The 19,917-nt window shown below is 40.6% G+C and overlaps 1 protein-coding gene across 7 annotated transcripts in view; it reads right to left on the minus strand.

Annotated features, from left to right (window-relative positions):
* Positions 1–19,917, minus strand: part of SERGEF (secretion regulating guanine nucleotide exchange factor) — a 157,981-nt gene that overhangs the window by 13,837 nt on the left and 124,227 nt on the right. For 2 of the 7 annotated variants that reach the window (XR_008466014.1, XR_008466012.1), the window contains one exon: positions 14,079–14,203. The exons of 4 other annotated variants lie outside the window; for them this stretch is intronic. The gene's annotated coding sequence lies outside the window, so the exon portion shown is untranslated. Of the gene's footprint in view, positions 1–14,078; positions 14,204–14,831; positions 14,909–19,917 lie in introns of all 7 variants that reach the window. One more of the 7 variants, XR_008466015.1, reaches the window with a different exon arrangement.

The raw sequence follows: 19,917 nt of genomic DNA on the forward strand, positions 1-19,917 counted from the left end.
CCCCAGCTCCCTCAGTCGTTCCTCATAAGGTTTGTCCTCCAGACCCCTCACCAGCTTTGTTGCCCTTCTCTGGACACGCTCCAACACCTCAATGTCCTTCTTGTAGTGAGGGGCCCAAAACTGAACACAGTACTGGAGGTGGGGCCTCACCAGTGCCAAATACAGGGGGAAGATCACTTCCCTAGTCCGGCTCACCACACTATTCCTGATACAGGCCAGGATGCTGTTGGCCTTCTTGGCCACCTGGGCACACTGCTGGCTCATATTCAGCCGGCTGTCAACCAACACACCCAGGTCCTTTTCTGCCAGGCAGCTTTCGAGCCACTCCGCCCCAATCCTGTAGCGCTGCATGGGGCTGTTGTGACCCAAGCGCAGGACCCGGCACTTGGTCTTGTTGAACCTCATACCATTGGTCTCAGCCCATCAGTCCAGCCTGTCCAGATCCCTCTGCAGAGCCAACCTACCCTCAAGCAGATCAACACGCCCGCCTAGTTTAGTGTCATCTGCGAACTTACTGAAGGTGCATTCGATCCCTTCATCCAGATCATTGATAAAGATATTAAAGAGAACCGGCCCCAGCACCGAGCCCTGAGGGACACCACTTGTGACCAGACACCAACTGGATTTAACTCCATTTACCATCACTCTCTGGGCACGGCCATCCAGGCAGTTTTTTACCCAGCAAAGAGTACACCTGTCCAGGCCAGGAGCAGCCAGTTTCTCCAGCAGAATGCTGTGGGAAACGGTGTCAAACAACATACAAACAAATGAATGCTATATAAAGTAGTTCTCACTAAACTACAATATGAATATGAGAGAAGCTGAATTTATTCTTTAAACTGCTGGAAAACACAACCACCAAATATGAAAACAACAAAGTCAGACAATGTTGAGATGTCTCCTTAAATAACTTTAAGCCTATTTTTCTCTGACTCTGCCTCAAAGGTCGTGATAGCTTAAAGCCTGATGAATACAAATAATGAAAATATTTCTTGTACAGTACAGCCAAGAGAACTTTACTCTTCAAGATCACGTCCTAACAGAACTGTCTCTAGTCATGGGTGAACCAAAATGGCATTTTCTTGACTCTGGAGGCTTCTTAAATCTACCCAAAAATAGCCAAAGCAAGAATAAGAATTTTAAGTGTTCAATCAACTTTGCAAAAGTGACTCATGTTCCCAAACCATTCAAACACTTAAAAATGCTGTCTTTCCCCAAATGAGAGCCTTTTTTTTTTTTTTGGTCATGATCAGCATTTTAAAGCTCTCCATATAGTTTTTCATACAGAAAGCTTAAAAATAAAGACCATAATCTTTATTTAAAAGTACTACGAAGGACACAGGAACCAATCAGGTAAAGGTATTTTAGGATGACCACAGCCATGCATTGTCTTTATCAATTTACTGTCCATAGAAAGAGAGCACAAAGAATTACAACACAACTGGCAATACTACACTTAACATTTGTGTTTGTATGTACGTATATATACACACGTGCAGACATATACTCTAGAGAAAACACACATATAATTATGGATCTTGCATAGGTAAATAGAGGAGACATATCTAGTACCTACGTAGGTAGATGTAATGAAGCAGCCAGCATCTTGGCTGCTGCCAGAGACAGTTAAGTCCAAATTGTAAAAAACTGTTTTCAACAGTGAAGTGACATAAATTTGGAACTGGAAGATGCACTGCCCATTTGCCACTGCTTTGTTACCCACTCACATCGCACTCCATCACCCTTCACGGCCAGTAATGCCCGCCTGAGGTCTGGCGATCTTTTGCAGAACTTTTTGCTTAACAGATTTCATGCTTTCGGACCTTGCATTAGTGGCAACACACAACATGATTTCTTTTTCTGCACACATCCCTCTACAGAAGATCACTATTGATTTGGAGTACCTCAGTTTCTGGAAGTGAGATTAAATTTGACGAAACCCAAAACATCTATGGTGCATGTACTTACAAGTATGTACATATGTATGTACGTATCCATCCTTCACCTAGGCGCCTAACTCATTTCATACTTAAGAGATATAAAGGCACTTTCAGAGTCGGGTTCATCTTATCCAAGGCACATACCTGAAGTCAAAAGAATCTTTGTACCATCCTCTTACCCATCTCTTCCTCTCTATTGCCTACAGATATCTGACTAGCTCAGACATAGTTTAAAGTTATAGCAGACAAATCTTGGCCTAGATGCCCAGCCCAAGCTGCTTTACAAACTTACTTTCAGAAGACATTGAGCTTTCTGAAAAATCAGGTACTTCAAAGGCAAAATCAGAAACCCACTGAGATTTCAAGTGTCCCCAACAATTTTAGACAATTTTGAGAATACAGGTGTAAACCAATTTTCCAAAATGTCATGTATACACAGACAACTCTAAATGTTGTCCAGTTAACAAAGCCTTCTATACCATAATGATCAGCATTGCATTAGGTGCCACTTCAGTAAACACCATGCTCTGTCTTCATAGTTTTACTGCATCTTTGGTATCTCTTTGGTTCAAATCTACATTACGGGAAAAAAAAAAAAAAAAAAGGCAAAGTCTTTTATTCAAAGGCAGTTGTGTATGATTAAATTTAAAGAGGACTTCATAAGTTTATTCAGCTACCTGATAGATTAGGTTTGTTCCCAATTTCTGCATGAGAATGCCTATTCCTATGGAAGAAAAACATTGCACTTCAGTAATTTCTTAGGAAACAAGAATTATTGTTATGTCTAAGTAGTAGCATTTTATTGTTTGGAACTGTCTTTAAATAACTGTGTTGAAATATGGTTCCATTAATTTCAGCAGCTCTGATTTTCAATACTTTCTCTCCCAGCAAATGTGTCTTACTGAAAGGTTGCTGATGGAACTTCTACTTTCCAGCATGAAAGGCTATTCTTTTTAGAACTTTCTAAGGAGATCCTTCTAATTAATTAGTCTACAGTTCCCACACCACTTTATTTCATTCTTTTTTAAATTGGGGAAGGGGGAGGTGTTGTTTGGTTGGATTTTTTTTCGTTTGTTTTAGAAAGCTCCTGAAGCTCTCGCAGGCAGAAATATTTCTTGCTCTGTCTGCAAGACATGCTTTTTGGATGCTTTTGCTACTGAAAAATTTTTTGGCTCTCCAGAGGACAATTAAACAATGACAACTTTCTATTCATTTCAAAGCGTAATTCTACTTTTAAAGATTTCATTTGACTAACATGACACTGACCACAACTTTTCATCCACAAGCCAATATAAATCAAGTTCAGCCTCGTGTCAGCGTGCACTGGCTAGACCCGAGTCCCAGGAGGTGCAAAAATTACTTAGCTGACAATGTAATTAGGTAACCAGTTCTCCTTCAGGCTGACTACATGTACGGATTCATAGCTGCTTCTCTAACTGGTAATCAACAAAGGTCTTAACAGGATTTAAGCAGCGAAGGCAAGCCTTGATGGGAACGTCAAGGGCACCAATTGCTTCTCCTTGAAATGAGAAAAGAAGCCATGAGGAAAAAAGTTTATGACTGTAGTTGAGAGCAAAAACCCGAGTCATGACTAATACCTTCATTTCCAGCTATCAGGTTCCGTTACTAATGCTTTGGTCCTCTTAGCCCTCTGACTCTAAACCTTCTCATTATAGAGGGAGAATTACCCAGCACAAAGCAAAAATATAATCCTCTTTCCTGAGCTCTGAAGGGATCTGGTCAGACCTGCCGTCCCAACAAATGGCAGAAACCGTCACAAGAAGCAGCTGACTGTGGAGGACTAAACCTCTGAGTACTGCCTGCATTACTGGCCAAAGGCTACTCAACGACTCTACTGTTTCTACATTTTCCCACCTTGTCTTGACTATTCTAGCTATTAATATTGTTATCTCTTTAGGCCAGGGAACATCTTTCACTGCCGCCTCTACTACACGGTCTGACCTCTCCTTGAGCCCGTGGATGTTGTGTAACAAAAAAAAAACAAACAACTCTAAAAATCTCTGTTTTATCTAATCATCCATGGGATTAGATTCACATTGCTCTGTGAGTCTGGGACTTACGAAAAACAAGAATAAAAACCCTGCAGTGAAGGCGTTATTGGGTCCTGGAATCTTGGCTCATCTGTATATTTAGAACACAGTTGAAAAATGAACATTCGAATTTAACATAAGATGAGACATCATGCACTTACTTAACTGTCCTTTCTCACATGGTGACTGATATGAAATAAACCCGTCCTACTTTATTCAGTCATAAAAAGAACTCAAGGCAGAGAATCATGAAGGTAAAGATGACTTTTTATAGGGTGGCTTTACAGAGCGCTTCCATAGGCAAATGCTTCTCAGTGCTCTTGTTTCCCCATCTACAGATCAGGTATATTTGTCTATCCCAGGGAAGATTTTAAAAGTCCATGGTTTGTAGCAGCATACCAAGTCCTTAAATTAATGGCCATATAGGAAAGAGAAAAGACAATAACATGTAGTGAGAGTAGAATTCAGTTAAGTAAGTTCAGTACAGAGAAGCCGTCTTAAAAGCCATTTTATGGCTCCTCAGTGTGTGAGATCTGTTGAGACAAAAAGCTATTCCTAAAAGCCAGTGTTGATTTCGACATTTGTGCTGTGCAGATCCTGAGGATTAAATTAAGCAGTGAATTGTGGAGTCAGACAAGACCAGCATCCTAGGAGTGTGACATTTCTGTCTGTATGGAGGGGTACGACTCAGGGGTCTTTAAAAGGCAACTTAGTCCCTCTTTTCCTGGAGCTGAGATATGCTATGAACTGAGATTCTTTTTAGTTTGTGTCAGTACTTATTTCTTATCTCCCATTTTCTGCATGCAGCACCTTTCCCCCCCCACACACCCCCCGCAAAAGATATCTTTTGTCCCGTTTCCATGCTGTCCTCATCCATAAAGCATTTACGCAGACCTCTGCATGAAGACAGCATTAGCTGCAAGGATATCACAGCAACCTAGAATTTGCTCTGTAGCTGCACACCAGTACTGTCTCTTTCAATCTTTCTCTGCCAATAAAGGATTTTATGGAATTGCAGGTGGTTTACTTTCTGTGCAGGAGGCTAAGAACTGCACCATGTAACTATAGCAACAACTACTGTGAAAGCTCTCAATTTTTATTGACATGCCTCACGTAATCTCATGGAAAAATTCATACAAATGGAGAAACAAAAAAATAAACATCCTAAAGGCCAAAGGAAAATATTGTGGTAATGTGCATCGTTATGCATTGCTTAAATACTTCCCCCACGGTAATTTGCTTCTCTTACTATATAGTGCTAACATTAAAATAGCATTTTAAAATTCACAATTTAAACAGTAATTTAAGCCTCCACAATGCCAAAACAGAAGATATACATGCAATCAGCTCAGAAGACACTGTAGCACATTGCTGTATTTGACAAAGATTCATCACTGAAAAACTGACACTACACAAATGGAGAGAAGGCACACACTTTTTTTTTTTTCATAGAGAGTAATAAACATTTGCATAGGGTTATACTGAATTATTCACGTCTCAAAGAAAAGACAAAAGATGCATCTTTCTAAAAGATATTTCTCTATCCAAAGGATACTCTCTTAAAAGGATTTTCCTGCGCTTGCAGCAGCTGAGAACAGTGTGAAAATGACAGCAAGATGCTTTGTCCCAGAGTCATAGAAATCTATGACTTGATAGACAAGTTTGACATTCCAAACCCAATAAAACAGTGTCAAGCTCGCAACAAAATATGAATATGCCGCAGTCTGAAATGTCCTCAAGTATCCTGGAAAGCTACCAAATCACTTATGTTGAGCTTCAAAATGCCACCTCTAAATGAGCTTCCAAGGCCATGATCCACAGTGCTGGAAAATTGGTCCTTGCTAATGGCCACCATTTATAGCCTTAACCTTTACTACATTACTTCAATTCTCTCCAATAGCTCAAACAATATGAACCAAAAACACTTCCAAAGATTTTAACAATAACCACCAGACCAAGAACTATTCCTGCTAAAATCTTGACCTCATTGACGAAGTGCATTTGCATGGTGACAGGAATAGCCAGTTTTGCACTCAATTAATCAAACCAAAACACTTCACCCTGGTTGCCAGTTATTCCCCATTTTCAGCTCTGCTGTTACAATCCCTTTCTCTAAAAAAGCACAATAATCCCAACCGCTTTTATTCTAATGATCATCCAAACCAAAAATATTTAACAGCAAGGTTTAGGGAAAACTACTGAGCTGTTAACATTACCCCTTCTGAATCTAATACTCTTGCAGTACACAATGCGATCTAGGCTGCCTGTAAAGGATGAAAAAGATGTGTTGCTATGGAAACAGGAAGGCACATGTTTAGGCTGCTCATCCCTGAAGAGCTGCCTCACCAATATCTTTAAAGCCTGCTAATAAAATTTTAATCAATAATTAGAATAAAGTGAATTTCACCTCCTGTTTGACACCAGAATCTTGGTTCAGACATTGTCAAGCTCTTTTAACATTCCCTGCATCCAACTATACCCTACAGCATTAAGAATGAATTTATGCACAAAAATGTCGACATGCGCTTATCTAGTTCAGCTACTTAAAATGATTGTTCCACCCAGCAATAGATACTAGCTTCCCAATTTAAAATCCTGTGAATACAGGCATGCACTTTTTAATTTATTAATTGATGCACTATACATTCCCCTTCAAAAGGCAAATAAACAACAAAACAAATAAACTCCTCCGTTATTACCGGCTTAAGGCCATCAATCAGGGATGTACTCACTGAGAATGTGACAATTACCCCAGTACTGGAGTTATCCCTCGCCAACTCCCCTAAACACCTGCTATTTCCTAGAAATGATAGTTTCCATCCTACCACAACTTACCTGCAGATTTATCTACAGACAGATCTTCAAAACACTGGGGTGTACGAAGTAAAAATGCATTTCCAGACAGCCAAACAGAAAACAGGCCAAGTTATTTGCTGGCAAAACTCCACTTGTTTCACCATTATAATAGCAGAGAATCTGGCTCCAAACATGAAGCCATTAATTATGTGTACAGTTAACTATGTCAGTACACCTATTTGTTATTACATTGGGAAATCAATAAGTAAGACTTTGTTAATGATATTTTCTAACCTATTAACTAAGTACAATGTTAAGAATATCAGACTATGCTAATAAACAGTCAACAAGCTTTATATTCTGGATCACAAAACAGTAAAGCAAAGCTGAAAAGACAAGAAATCCATACTGTGAACAAAAGAGATGCACAAGAGATTTTTATTTTTTTTAATGCAGTCATACATTATAAATTATTTTTTTAAAAATTTCAATTAGTTTCCTGAAATGTATACAATGTTGGTCTGTTTCAGTATTCCTGGCAGAAGGACTCTAGTGGTCCATTTTGACAGGAAGAAAACCAACTTCCATACCTACCAACCACAAATCTTTATTGCACTGAGATCCTGAACCAGAATATTAAAAATGCCAATGTCAGAAGAGATACGAATGACAACAGGAGCAGTAAGTCCTTTAAAGAGGACACACTTAACTGGCTTCAGCTTCAGAGATTTACAGTAGGGGTGATTTTCCACATTCTGCTCCTGGAATATGCCAGCACCTTCAAGAATATGGCAATCTCTCTATCTGCTGGTGAATTTGGGCTTGTTCTAGAAAAACCATGATGCTAATCTCCTTTTCAACTGTATCAGATTTTTAAGGTGTTTGTTATTTTTAAATTAAACTCGAAATACACTGTTTTCCTCGAAGTAGAGGAACAAAACTCCCATTTCCTTTTCCTGGCTTTGTAATTAATATGAAGACATAATAATTGCAGCCACAGCCCTCCTCCAAACCAGGATCCCACTGTGTTGGCATTATGCAGTAGCTATATACAGAGCTTCAGCTTGCAACTGAAGTTGGAGATTTTTCATGAGAGCACTAAACTATTTGAAAAACTCCAAAACCTTTTAGGACTGGCATTTCCAAAAAGATAAGAAATTGCACTTTGCCCACTTTGGCAACGCTTAGCACATTCAGAAATCCATTTTGAAATTCTATTTTGTTTTTATAACAGAATATACAATATCAGATGAACAGTAAGTTAGGACAGTTTACCTTTACAAATCTTTTTTAAGAGAGGCTTATAAAAACTTATTCCATCAAAACTCTTCAGAATAAACATTCAGTTCTTGATGGAATATGTTTATCCAGAAACTTAAAGGAACTATAATTGTTTTGATTTTCTAGTTCTACTTTTGAATATAGACATATTTTTGATATATCACTGAAAAGACAGCATTTTTTCAAGAGAAGACAAAAATAACAAAAGTTTCTTAAAAAAAAAAATCTTGATTTTTTTTTTTCCTAAAGGCTACAATATTTTCCAGTTGCTTTCATTTTCAATGCACATGTTTCTTCCCCTAAGGTATCCACTGTGATATTTAAAAGGATTTATTTGCTTACAGCTAAACAGATGATATTTACTCACATTACAAAACTGTCATACAACTCTGGCATTATTTAACCACCCTCTCCTTAGGAGACATCTTATACTAGGGCCAACAGGTAGGGACAGAGTCACACACTATCTGGAAAGGCTCACACACAGTACACACATAAGGCTCCTTCTCCAACCACGCAAAAAACCCCAAACCCTGAAAACAACCATTATCCAGTTTTATCAGCAGGGTAAAATACAACCAATTCTCTGAGCATTTTGCTAAATAAGTATGTTAATTTATCCCTTCAGCAATAAAAACCAGGATCTCAGCAATACAGTTCCTCTTGGCTCAGGGGGTTAAAAGGACAGCATTTCATTCCTGTTAGTTTTCAAGGGCTTGGCTGCTCCCTGGGCATCTGTGCTGGCTACCAAACTATTTTGAAACGTCCTTCCATGCAGGCATCTCTCTCCTGAGCGTCAGTCACAGTTATGAATCACAAAATAAATGCTTTGGATGCAACAGTGCTAGCTCTGGCTTTCAACAGAACATTTTGGAGACAGACAGCTTACAGAAAACAGAGAATGACACAGAGACATTTGGAGTACAGTGCCCGCAGCCTCCCTTCCTCAGGAAGGCTTCCCTTTAGTCATGATACTTTAGCTACTTCATACAGCTTGTACTGCCTAAAAGCCAGTGCGTGGCTTCACCGTTCTCCCTTTTTCCACGTCTGTATTTTAAACCAAACGTTTTGTTCAGAACTTTCATGGATCCCAGGCAGGAACAGCCTCAGGACATGAAATAACTTAGGCTGCACCTCTGGAGATCACCTGCCCCAGACCTGTGCTTGAGTGCTTACCACTATGCTACTCCTATGCCTTGAAATTACTGCACTGCTGTGATACAATTTCCACCAGACACTGTATGCAAAGAAACTGATGGGTGCAACAGGGTAATCTGAGGCAGCTTTATATTTGCTCTTCTCAACCAAAGTTCCCATTTTTCCAAACTCATAGGATCTGGCTTTTCCTCCTCTAGCAATTCGCTGCAGGCAACAATCCTCTTTCTTTGCTGAGAAACTCAATGTGATTCTGCAAAAAATCCTTTGCACTAGCCAGCTCCCAAATTATATCATTTTCCAGGAGAGTTGGGTTTTCAGCTTTTTCTTTTTCTTTCTTTTTTTTTTTTTAAATTTAAAAAGCACATAGGAAGCTAATTTCTGCAGATGGAGTAAAACGTAGCACGTGAACTGGGCAGACTGGCTTTCTCATTGGACACTGAAGGGTTGCTATGATTCAGACATTATGCTTTAATATTTAAATTTCCACAAGCTACAGATACACTGATATAAGAACAAACGTCAGAAGGTTGATCTATTCTGAGATCCATGTCAGAAGAAGGTCGACAACACACTTTGAAATCAGGTTCTGTTTCTGTCTATTGGAATTTGACAGATTTCAGTAAGAAAGATTGCCAAAGAGCAATCCAACAGTACAGTGCAGCTTTCAAACAATCATGAGGAGGCACTATGCTGCAATTTCCTTTGTCCGTGGTGGAAAATATAAGAAATAGTAAATTGATTTATTTACACACATTGGGCCCCCCTTTGTCCTCATTTTTATTTTCAATGTACTCTTTTTACAGAGATTTACATTTATTTACTGCTTGAATTTTGCAATAGCACCATACCACTTAACTCCACCCAGGAAACTTACTCTGCAGTGTTATTTTTGCAAACGGGGGGATTTGACAAGTTCCCTATAGCTCAGGGCATCAGAACCGTGAGGCCTCAATACGTTTGGGTTTGGTGTGGGGGTGGTTATTTCTCCTTTCTTTCTTAAGGAAGGAAACCTTTATGCTGATCCCGGACTTAAACACTGCATCCTGAACAGTGCGACAACTGGGGAAAACAAGATCTACAGTGTCAGCCACTTACACGTGTTCTCACGTAGTCACCATCTGTTTGGTAGTCCCAGAAGTCAGCAGCTCGTATCACAAAAAGCACTGTCATATTAAACACCCTGCTGACACACAGACCACAGAGTGAGGGACCGAGCCTGCTAGCTGCTGAGCCATCAGGCTACGGCCTCAAAATGTACCAGCAAAGAACCACTAAAAGATAGTCTGTCAAAGTCTTTCCTTCTCTTCCTTTTCCCAACTACAAGCTTCCCACTGATGATGAAACTGCTGTAGTTCACATTGTATACGTTTACTAAACAACTGCAATTTTACAAACTTGCAAGTCCGCAAATGTCTCTTATTGCATCTGTTTGCCAGAATGAGTCTATGCTGAGAGAAAGAAAAAAAAACGTAGAAACAAAGGCTATACTCCTTGTCAAAATAAGCCATTTGCCCTTTATTCAGTACAGCAACAACGTGTTAAGTGAGTCAAACGGAACTTGGGAGCCATTTTGAATGGCTGAACAGATTGTCTCCTGGGCTCTTATGCAGCAACCCTCCAAAACTTTGCTGTATGGTAGGATGCGGTTTGCTTTCTCCAGCTTAACTAGTGTACATACATGTGTATGTGGAAGCTCAGGCCTTGGTAACCTGTCCATCCATAAGGGCTTAAACAACACAGTGGGTCCTTCATGACCATATTGCTCAAGCTCTGATCCTAGGAGCAAAAAAAGACTCTGATGACAAACCTGCCAGCACACGATCAAAACATACGTAGTCCCAGTGAAGGACTTGGGACTGACATCTCTGAAACACAGTAAAAAATTCTGTGATCTCAAATGTGAAGAAGAACAAGCTTAAAGGGGATAGCCCGCTCACACCTCTATACATACACACATATACAAAATATATATAGGTTTAAATCAAACTATTCTTCACATGTGCATTATTTGTGTCATATTAGGCTTCTACTTGGAAATCTTATCACGTCAATTTGTTTCCCAGAAACAAGAGGGCCTGACAACCTCCGTCCTCGTGCTTGGGTTGATCTTGCCAGCAGAGATGGTGATGTAGCATTTGCTACATTTCCATAATTCATTTCAGCACATAAGCAGATTTTTGTTTTTACATAAATACACCCATTATTTTTATGCTATATATACATACATCTTTTTTCTAAGGCTAGTTCTGGAACATTTAAATCTGATCATAAATGTAGAATGAAAATCTTCCTAGGCAGGCAGTTCCTTTTCTAGCAATTACTATTCAATACCTGAACTCTTCCCTTCTTCCTTTCCAGCCTTGTAAGAAGAGCCACGTAGTGGACTCTGCTCATTGGAGGTATCACCAAATGTAACCGTTTCAGTAACAAGAATCTTGTTTCACAAAAAAAGTAGCCAAGCAACTTGCAGAAGTGTCAGCATGGAGACATAAGCAGAGAAACCTGAAAAAGCCTTCAAGATTGTTCTGACAAGTTTTACATTTTGATCACTGAGCTCTCAGCTCCTAAGTGGACTACAACAGCAGACAGCTTGTGCAGTCTCAATTTATTGTGACCTAAAGGTCATATTGGAACAGTACTAATACTATTTCTCTTTTGGCAGTATCAAAAGGACCCCTGCCAGTAATACCAGACACTGCCCTACCCTGTGTTCCCAATGCCTATCAGTAGAACGTAACTGAATAACAATGGCAAAAGATGATCATTACAAATTCAGAATCCACTTTCATGTTACTACAGCAAAAAAGCCACTGCACTTCATGCTGACACAAGGGCTGGGCTGCCAGGGGGCTCACACCAGGCACAGAGCTCCACAGGAACAATGTCGTGTTTCTCCTGAGAGTTGCCCTGTGCTGTGCGAGATCTTTCACCACCTCTTGCACTGGCCTGCCCTCCAGGCATTGCTGCTCTTCCCCTAACTTTCCATTCTAAGATAAATACGAGCCTTGATCTTGGATCTGCTTTCAGGGCTACAAAGACAGCACAAAGAAACATATCTGAGATGGCCAAACCCAAAGGAAGTAAGACAACCCAAGGATAGACAAACAAATACAGTCATTGAAGGGTGAGGGGCAGCCAGAGCAGCTTCACAATTAGATGTCCCTGGCTGGAGACAGACACACACAGGACTGACAATGAGCAAGCGGAAGTTTAACAACATAATATCAGCTAAGAGCAGCAGCAGGAGACAAGCAGGCTTTCTTCACACTGCAGGGGATCAGAGATAATCCAGAAAACAGAGACAGATTCAAATTACTATAGTAAATTAAAGGGAAACCAAGAGAAAAATTGGGGTCAATCTGGTATGCACATGGCATTCTCATTGACAAACAAGTAGACAACAAGATTTTTACATTTCAGAGGTCTCCAGAAATGAGCAGCACCCAGAAGCTCAGCAGATGGCCTTTAAAGAAAACGGCCTGTTCACTTCAGAGCCCCAGTGGGAGCTGAGCCCTTTCAAAATAACTGGAACAGTCTCTAGCTATCAAGCAACCACCAGCAAAAGAGGTGAATTTGCTTTCACAGCATTTCCTCTGGTTCATTCCAAGTTTTCCCTGCTCATTTGTGTATCTTCAATTAAAATAACATTCGTTTTTTTCTAACTGGTCTTGCAGTTAGCAGCAGGGGAGGAAAAGAGTACAAACAAAAGCACTCAGTAATTCAGCCTCAGAAATGCATCTGAATCTGCAGCTCCAGGGCTCTGACACAGCAGCACTGAAAAAGCCTGCTGCCTCCCTTGATGTTCAAGGACAGCGGGGTACATTGGTCTGTGCATTTGTATTCCCTGCCACTCCATTGGCCTGGCCTTTCTCCTCGCTCCCCCAAGCACAGACATCATCTCATCATTGGAGAGATGACCTGTGAGCAAACTGCATTGCAGCCTGCATTAGCTGGGAACTGAGCCCGAGGTGAGGGAAACAACACATAACAGAGCTACATGAACAACAGTCATGTACAGCTCTTGACACGCCTGGATGTCAAGACATACAGTCTCTCTGCTGCAGTAGGGACTCACCAGCAGATACATAACATTGCTGCAATCTCCAGAAACACCCTTTGTCTCGGCTGTATACGTAGTACCAGAGTGCTGGCTCATTTATTTTAGAAAAACAACAAAGAGAAACGGATGTATTGGTAGCAAAATATTTTCCTGTGCCTACTGCAAATCTGATTTCTCTCACTGACCACAAATACAGAAAAGAAAGCATCCGGGAGAGAGAAGATAAGGCTTTGCTAACAGTCTAATTTTCATGTGGAAGGGAAGGGAGCCCTCATTGAGAAAAAAGGCAGAGGAGATAAAGATAAGATCAAAGATGGTGAAAAGGCATTCATAAAGGGCAAGAGGGAAGGGGGGGAGGAAATCAATCACAAGTACAGACAAGATCAAACGGCAGCATAGCAGTAACAGCCGTATTTCCTTGGGAAAAAAAGCTGCAGGATGAAGAGGCAGTACAACAACATGCTGTGAAGAGTGCTGCTATCCGCACCCACTGCATAGGAGAGAGCTGTTCTTTCTCCATAGCAACAAGATACTTAAAACCCAATCTGGAAACTGAAGACCAGATTAAAAACAAAACACAACATGTATCGATTTATTACCTCTATTTTAAGCCTCATTTGTGAAGTACACAGGATAGCATTTGTTTAGCCTAAGGAAGCATCTTCACAGAAAGCTCTCTTCTCCCTTTATACCTCCCCGTCTCAGAATCAACCCTTGGTGTGGAGCAAACTGTGGCACCTACACATGGTCCCTACTCTTAGGCAATGCCAAATGCATTAGGCACAAACACACCTTGCGGCAGCCTGAGGTGGTCACAGCTGAAGCCCACCAGCTTCTGCCTTTTGCAGGGACTGCAGGAAGGCATCAACACCTCCCAACTTTTCTCAAAGGACTCGGGGATGACAGTCAGCCTTTTGCTGAAAAAAAATACATAAAATAATAATTGAAAAAAAAAAAACCAAAACACAAAAACAACCTTGCTGTTAAGTAGTTACCAGCTCAAGTCACTGTTTACAAGGGCTCGGGATATGCTCATATCCTGTCCTTGAAGTTTGCTTATACCTGCTTGGAAACAGCTCTGCTAAGGTACCTGAATGACTTCAATAAAGCCATTATGCTGACTGCATTGGCAGAGCTCTGGAAACATTACAGACCTCGTCTCCTCCTCAAAGGCATCGAGGGAGCCTGCACAGCAAATTCCAGAATGCACCACGATTATTTAAGAAGCTCATCAAGTTTTGGGTGAACGGATCATACTGAAAAAGCTGCAGAATAGCTAAGGTTTCAGTCCTAGCCTTGGTTTAGCTTAGATGCTGAGATTACCTTCCTCATGGAAGAGGGGCAATAAAAAAAGCTATCAAGTCACAGTTCCTTAACCACAAATATCACAGCTATGTTTTGGTAGTTAATTATTCCAAACAGCTAAAAGTGCATCTTTACATGCCAGCTCCAACCAAGAATCTTAATAAAACAAACAACCTCCCATTATACCCTCCTCTATTTTACTTCCCCAGTAATGAAAAGAGCTGGAGCAGAAAAGCTTACTCAGAATAATTACTGCTCAGTCCAGGTACCACTCAGTTAACTTGAAGATCTGACAATGGGAATTTTCTACTCTTTTCCTGCAAAGGACAAGCATGCAACAGTATTAGAGTTATCTAGAACAAGCACAGCTGAACACAACGCAGAATAGCCCTGTCTGTACTCAGCTAGGAGTGCTTTACAAAAGCTAGACAGATAGGGGTACTGCAACCAAGGCAACTCATGCATTCAGTGTCTCTGAGGGTATGGCTTTGCAGGCAGCTGAGGACAGATCAGTGCAGAGAGGTAAAATGTTTATGCATCACCTAAGTAGGGAGACTTTTGTCCAGTGGAAGAGCAAAAAACATGCTGAGGGATTGGAAACACAAGCTTAAACTCGTCTCTGGTGCTGAATACTAAAGAACTGGTGGGAATTGGGTACGATGAGGCAAACGGAGCAAATGCAGAAAGTTGTTGATTACATACAAGCATGCCAAAAATATGCTACAGTGTGCCAATTTTGTTTGCTTTAAAGTTTCCCTTCCACTGCAAAATGTTATCTTATTTGAACGTCCAGAGAACTAAGAGGAGGAAAGAAAAGCCTGCTTTGAGATTATCTAAAGACCTATTTCAGTGCATGCCATGAAAGCCATCTTTTGAATTTCATAGTAATATTAAACATAGTTCTAGCTTAGATTCACCCATGAGTCAGAAGTTTAAAAAAAAAAAAGCACTGTACTCAGCAACTTTGCCTTGGCTCAGCACTATTATCTTACAAACTTCATCTGTACATCTGCTAAATCAAGAACTCCAGAAAAATCTGATGCACATACACTAAATATCCATCTGTCTAGCCATTTCTTGTAGAGCCAATGCATTTGAATGAATATTTTTGACTTAAAAGATAGAATTTTTCAAATCAGCCAATCGTTAGCCACTGTATTTATTAGCAAAAAAATTTTTTATGGATCTTCGTTTTTCATTTCCTTGTACAACATTTTATTCAAGAATAAAATATTAATTTTTAAGCCACTGACTCAATTTACTCTTACTTTTGAAAAAAATTACTTTATCTGACTAGAAAAGATTTCTAAAAGAGCTTCACAGAAAGGACAAGAGTAATTTTCATCTGCATAGATTATGAAGTAGAAAGAAAATTATGAATCAGCTTGTCCTCATAAAAAGACATTTGCTAACCAAAGTCTGTTTCCTATACAATTAGTTACAAATGCGGAAATATTTCTTTTAATAAGTGGTTTCAAATGTTGCCAGCAACAAATCTCTGTGGAATGCATACAAAGTTGTTCTGTTTTCTTCCGCATAGGTTACCTTACTGAACTCAAAATGGAGGTATCCAAAGAGCTTTTTAGGAGCTCAGGAAGCAACACAGCTAAAATATATGACTTTTTTTTTTTTTTGACAACTCAAGTGGAAAATAATGGCATTTATGAGCCTTTAGCTCAGAGCTTACAGTAGCTCTGGCAAAGCACCCTTTCCTATGCAGCCAGGTTTTACTCTAGCTACAGAAAATTCTCTTGCACCAAAGAGACAGAAATGCTCATCCCAACCACCATTCCTATGTTCTTAAGCACTCTCCAACATGCAAACAAGACTGAAGATAACACTTAACCCCTCAAATACACTTGAAAATGCTGTGGGACTGCAATGCAGAGAGCAGCAGGCAACCTTGGTGAGCTGCTCTGGAAGGGCTGTGTTACACTGCTGGCAGCCAACAGTTCCTGTGCATGGGCAGTTCCACACCTGCTATGTCCCACCACTCGCGTTACAGATGAAAGGTGAAAAGGGCAACAATGGCTGGACAGTCTCAGCATCCAGGATATTGTTTCCTGGATGCTCCTAGGCAAAAACACTGCATCCACAAGGAACCCCAAAACACAGCTCATTACGCACCAAAGTCCTGGTCAGATCTTGGAGCATATTCTTAATAAAAGGAGTCTGCAAAACTCTCCAGGATGCCTGCTTCTGCCAGCACCACCTCTGTCTTGTGAGGCTTCAGCCTCAGCCAACTCCACACCTCTCCCATCACTGAGCCAGGTTGGTGGTCACACTGCAATCAGACACAGCATTTAGCAAAGCGCCCTCTCAACATTGATGTCACTCACACACAGGTATCAGGCACAGAACAGAAAATCACAAGGCACAGGCTGTAAATCACAAGGGCTTAGTCGTTCCATCTTAGGAAGTTTAATTATCCTGATTATGTTATCTTAATTAAATGGTAGTTAATCTAAGTTTATATTTAAGCCTGAAATGTGAATATATTTTAAAAACTCTTGATGATACCAAATCTGAAGAGACAGAGGAAGGAAAGCAAAAATACCAGAGAAAGAAGGGTTAGTCGAATTTGATAAATGAAACCATGTTTCTAAATACAGGCAACTGCAGCTCAGGTGTTCCCTTGTTTAGGGTTGCCTACATGAATCAGATTTCTAAGGGGGAAATGGGAGGGTCTTCAAACAAAATTTGAAAGCAGGTAAGCAAAAGATAAAAGGTAAAATTGATGGTAAGAGAAGAAAAAACAACCTGTCAAGTCAGAGGTTAGCACGGAATCTTTGAAGAGTCCTGCTGTGTGCATAGTTATTTACACTTTTCTGGCTCACAGAAAACAGTGGTGGTCTTGTAAAAAATTCACAGCAATCTAGCAAGGTGCCATGCATACAAGCCAGAGGCCAGCTTGAGCAAGTTAATGGGGACGATAACCTTTCCAAAGAAGGAAGGAAAAAAAAAAAACAGCTAGCCATTTAAGAAACTGTTTCTTGTTTCTTCAAGGGCAAGGGAAATTTAACATCGACAGCACAGAGAAAAAACTGAAAACCAGGAATTACATTTGTAACTCCTGTTAAGAAGGAGTTAACAGCTCCAGCTGTAACTGAATAGAGAGGACTCTAAATGCAGATACCACCATCTCAGTATCTGAACAGTAAGAGACATCAGATGTCTTAGTCCTTCAACTTCACCCCATCCTACCTACAGCTGAGATCCTCTCTGGGATTCTAAGCCACAAACCGAAACTGTGAGGACCTTTGGAAAGGGGAAAAAAAAAAAAAAACACAGGAAGAAACAGCACCAACACTGTTTGGTGTTACCAAGCATGTAGCCTGACAATGCCTTTAAATCCCTTGTATGGGGAATGGCAGGACTGCTCTCCTCCATCGCCTGCTCATCAGACAGCACCGGGAACATGGGCTCTGCCCTGTGACCTTCATGCCCCACTGCCCTGCACAGCAGGTAACAAGCCTTGCAGTGAAAGCCAGGGGCACATGCAGAAGTCCCATATGTAAGGAGTACTGCTCTGGAGATAGCATGCAATCAAGGCTGTCTCAAAAGGTACTGCATCCAGCTCTGGGAGCCCCCAACACATTACAGCAGGTCTAGAGGAGGGCCACAAAGATGATCAGAGGGCTGGAGCACCTCTCCTATGAGGACCGGCTGAGAGACTTGGGGTTGTTCAGCTAGGAGAAGAGAAGGCTCCAGGGAGACCTTATAGCAGCCTTCAAGTACTTAAAGGAGCCCTCTTTATCAGGGAGCTTAGCGATAGAACAAGGGGGAACAGTTTTAAACTGCAAGAGGGCAGACTTAGATTAGATATTAGGAAGAAACTCTTTACTGAGGGTGGTGAGACACTGGAACAGGTTGCCCAGAGAAATTGTGGTTGCCCCATCCCTGGAAGTGTTCAAGGCCAGGTTGGACGGGCCTTTGAGCAACCTGGTCTAGTGGGAGATGTCCCTGCCCATGGCAGGAGGGTTGGAACTAGATGATCTTTAGGGTCCCTTCCAACCCAAACTATTCTATGATAATGTGCTCACGTATCCTGACCCCTACACCACAAGGCACTCCCACCCCCAGGCCTCAGGCTGCCCTGCCAGTGGCCAATGGGCAGGAGTAGGAAGGAATTCCATACTCCTCCATCAGAATTCTCATTTGTTTCCTGCCAAAGTCCCTTAAAATTGAGAGATCTTTTGTCCTTTATATCTGAAGGATTTAGGTATCATCAATAATCAGATGTTATCATAAGGTGTGATAAAAAATAACCATACTGCCCTCTTCCTGGCAGGATGATCTCTACCTGAATACCTACATTTTGCAACCAACATGTTGAACTTTGACACCCCACTTATAGGCAAGTAGGCTGTTCATGGAGTTTTTTCCTTCTAAGCAGAGCTAGGAAGACCCCATATCCTCACATGCCTATCAGTAATTTGCACTAATAGTTTTGCAAGGTAACATCCTGCATCACTCTAAATTGAATTCCAGCCTTCCAATCAGAAAAGCAAATCCACCTATAACCTTCGCAAGCAATTAAATCTACTGCCCTTGCTAACTTTGGCAATTTCTCCAAGACTTGAATCTTAAGAATTTAGTAATTACTTCTGTTGGCCTTTGTTCTGCCCTGAGCTTCAGACAGCAAGTTTCACTTTCAATGTGTGTCAGAATCAGCTACCAAAAAAGAAGTCTCTTTTAAAAAGATACTCAATAAAAACAATCATGCTCCTGCTTTTTCCTTTTGGCAGTATAGAAAAGTCTTTATAAAACTAAGATCTGGCTTCTGTGACCTCTGCAGTCTCTGAGACTTTTGTCAATCTTGTTTGCTAGCTTCCTTATTCTCATTTTAGACAGGTTTGAGTTTGCCTTTGGATTTTAAGGAAAGTATTTCTTTATATAGACAGTTTATTTTGAAGTGGAAAATTCGTTCCTTGAATCTAGACAAAAAATAATTCTATAATATTCCATATTTTTCAAACCAGTCACTCAGGAACACCTTACAAATTCACAGCTGCTATGTACACACAGAACTGAGATGAGGCCCACATACAGTGGGCAAGATAACAAGGGACATACTTTTTCCTCGGATAAACTGTTTTGAATCTGACTAGAAGTTAGACTTCACACTGAAATGCACTTAACATTTATACAAACCCTACAAACAAAGTAGGCAATTAAGGGTTTGACAACACAAGTACCATTCCAAAATGAAAATCTGCAAAGGGGGATTCATACGCTGGAAAATCATGAATGTTACTATTTATGTGCCGCTTAAAATATTACTTCACCTATAAATACACCAATTCCACGAGTCCGTGAAACTAAC

The sequence above is a fragment of the Rissa tridactyla genome, chromosome 4 (genome assembly GCF_028500815.1).
Source record: "Rissa tridactyla isolate bRisTri1 chromosome 4, bRisTri1.patW.cur.20221130, whole genome shotgun sequence".
In the NCBI taxonomy this organism is placed as follows: domain Eukaryota; kingdom Metazoa; phylum Chordata; class Aves; order Charadriiformes; family Laridae; genus Rissa; species Rissa tridactyla.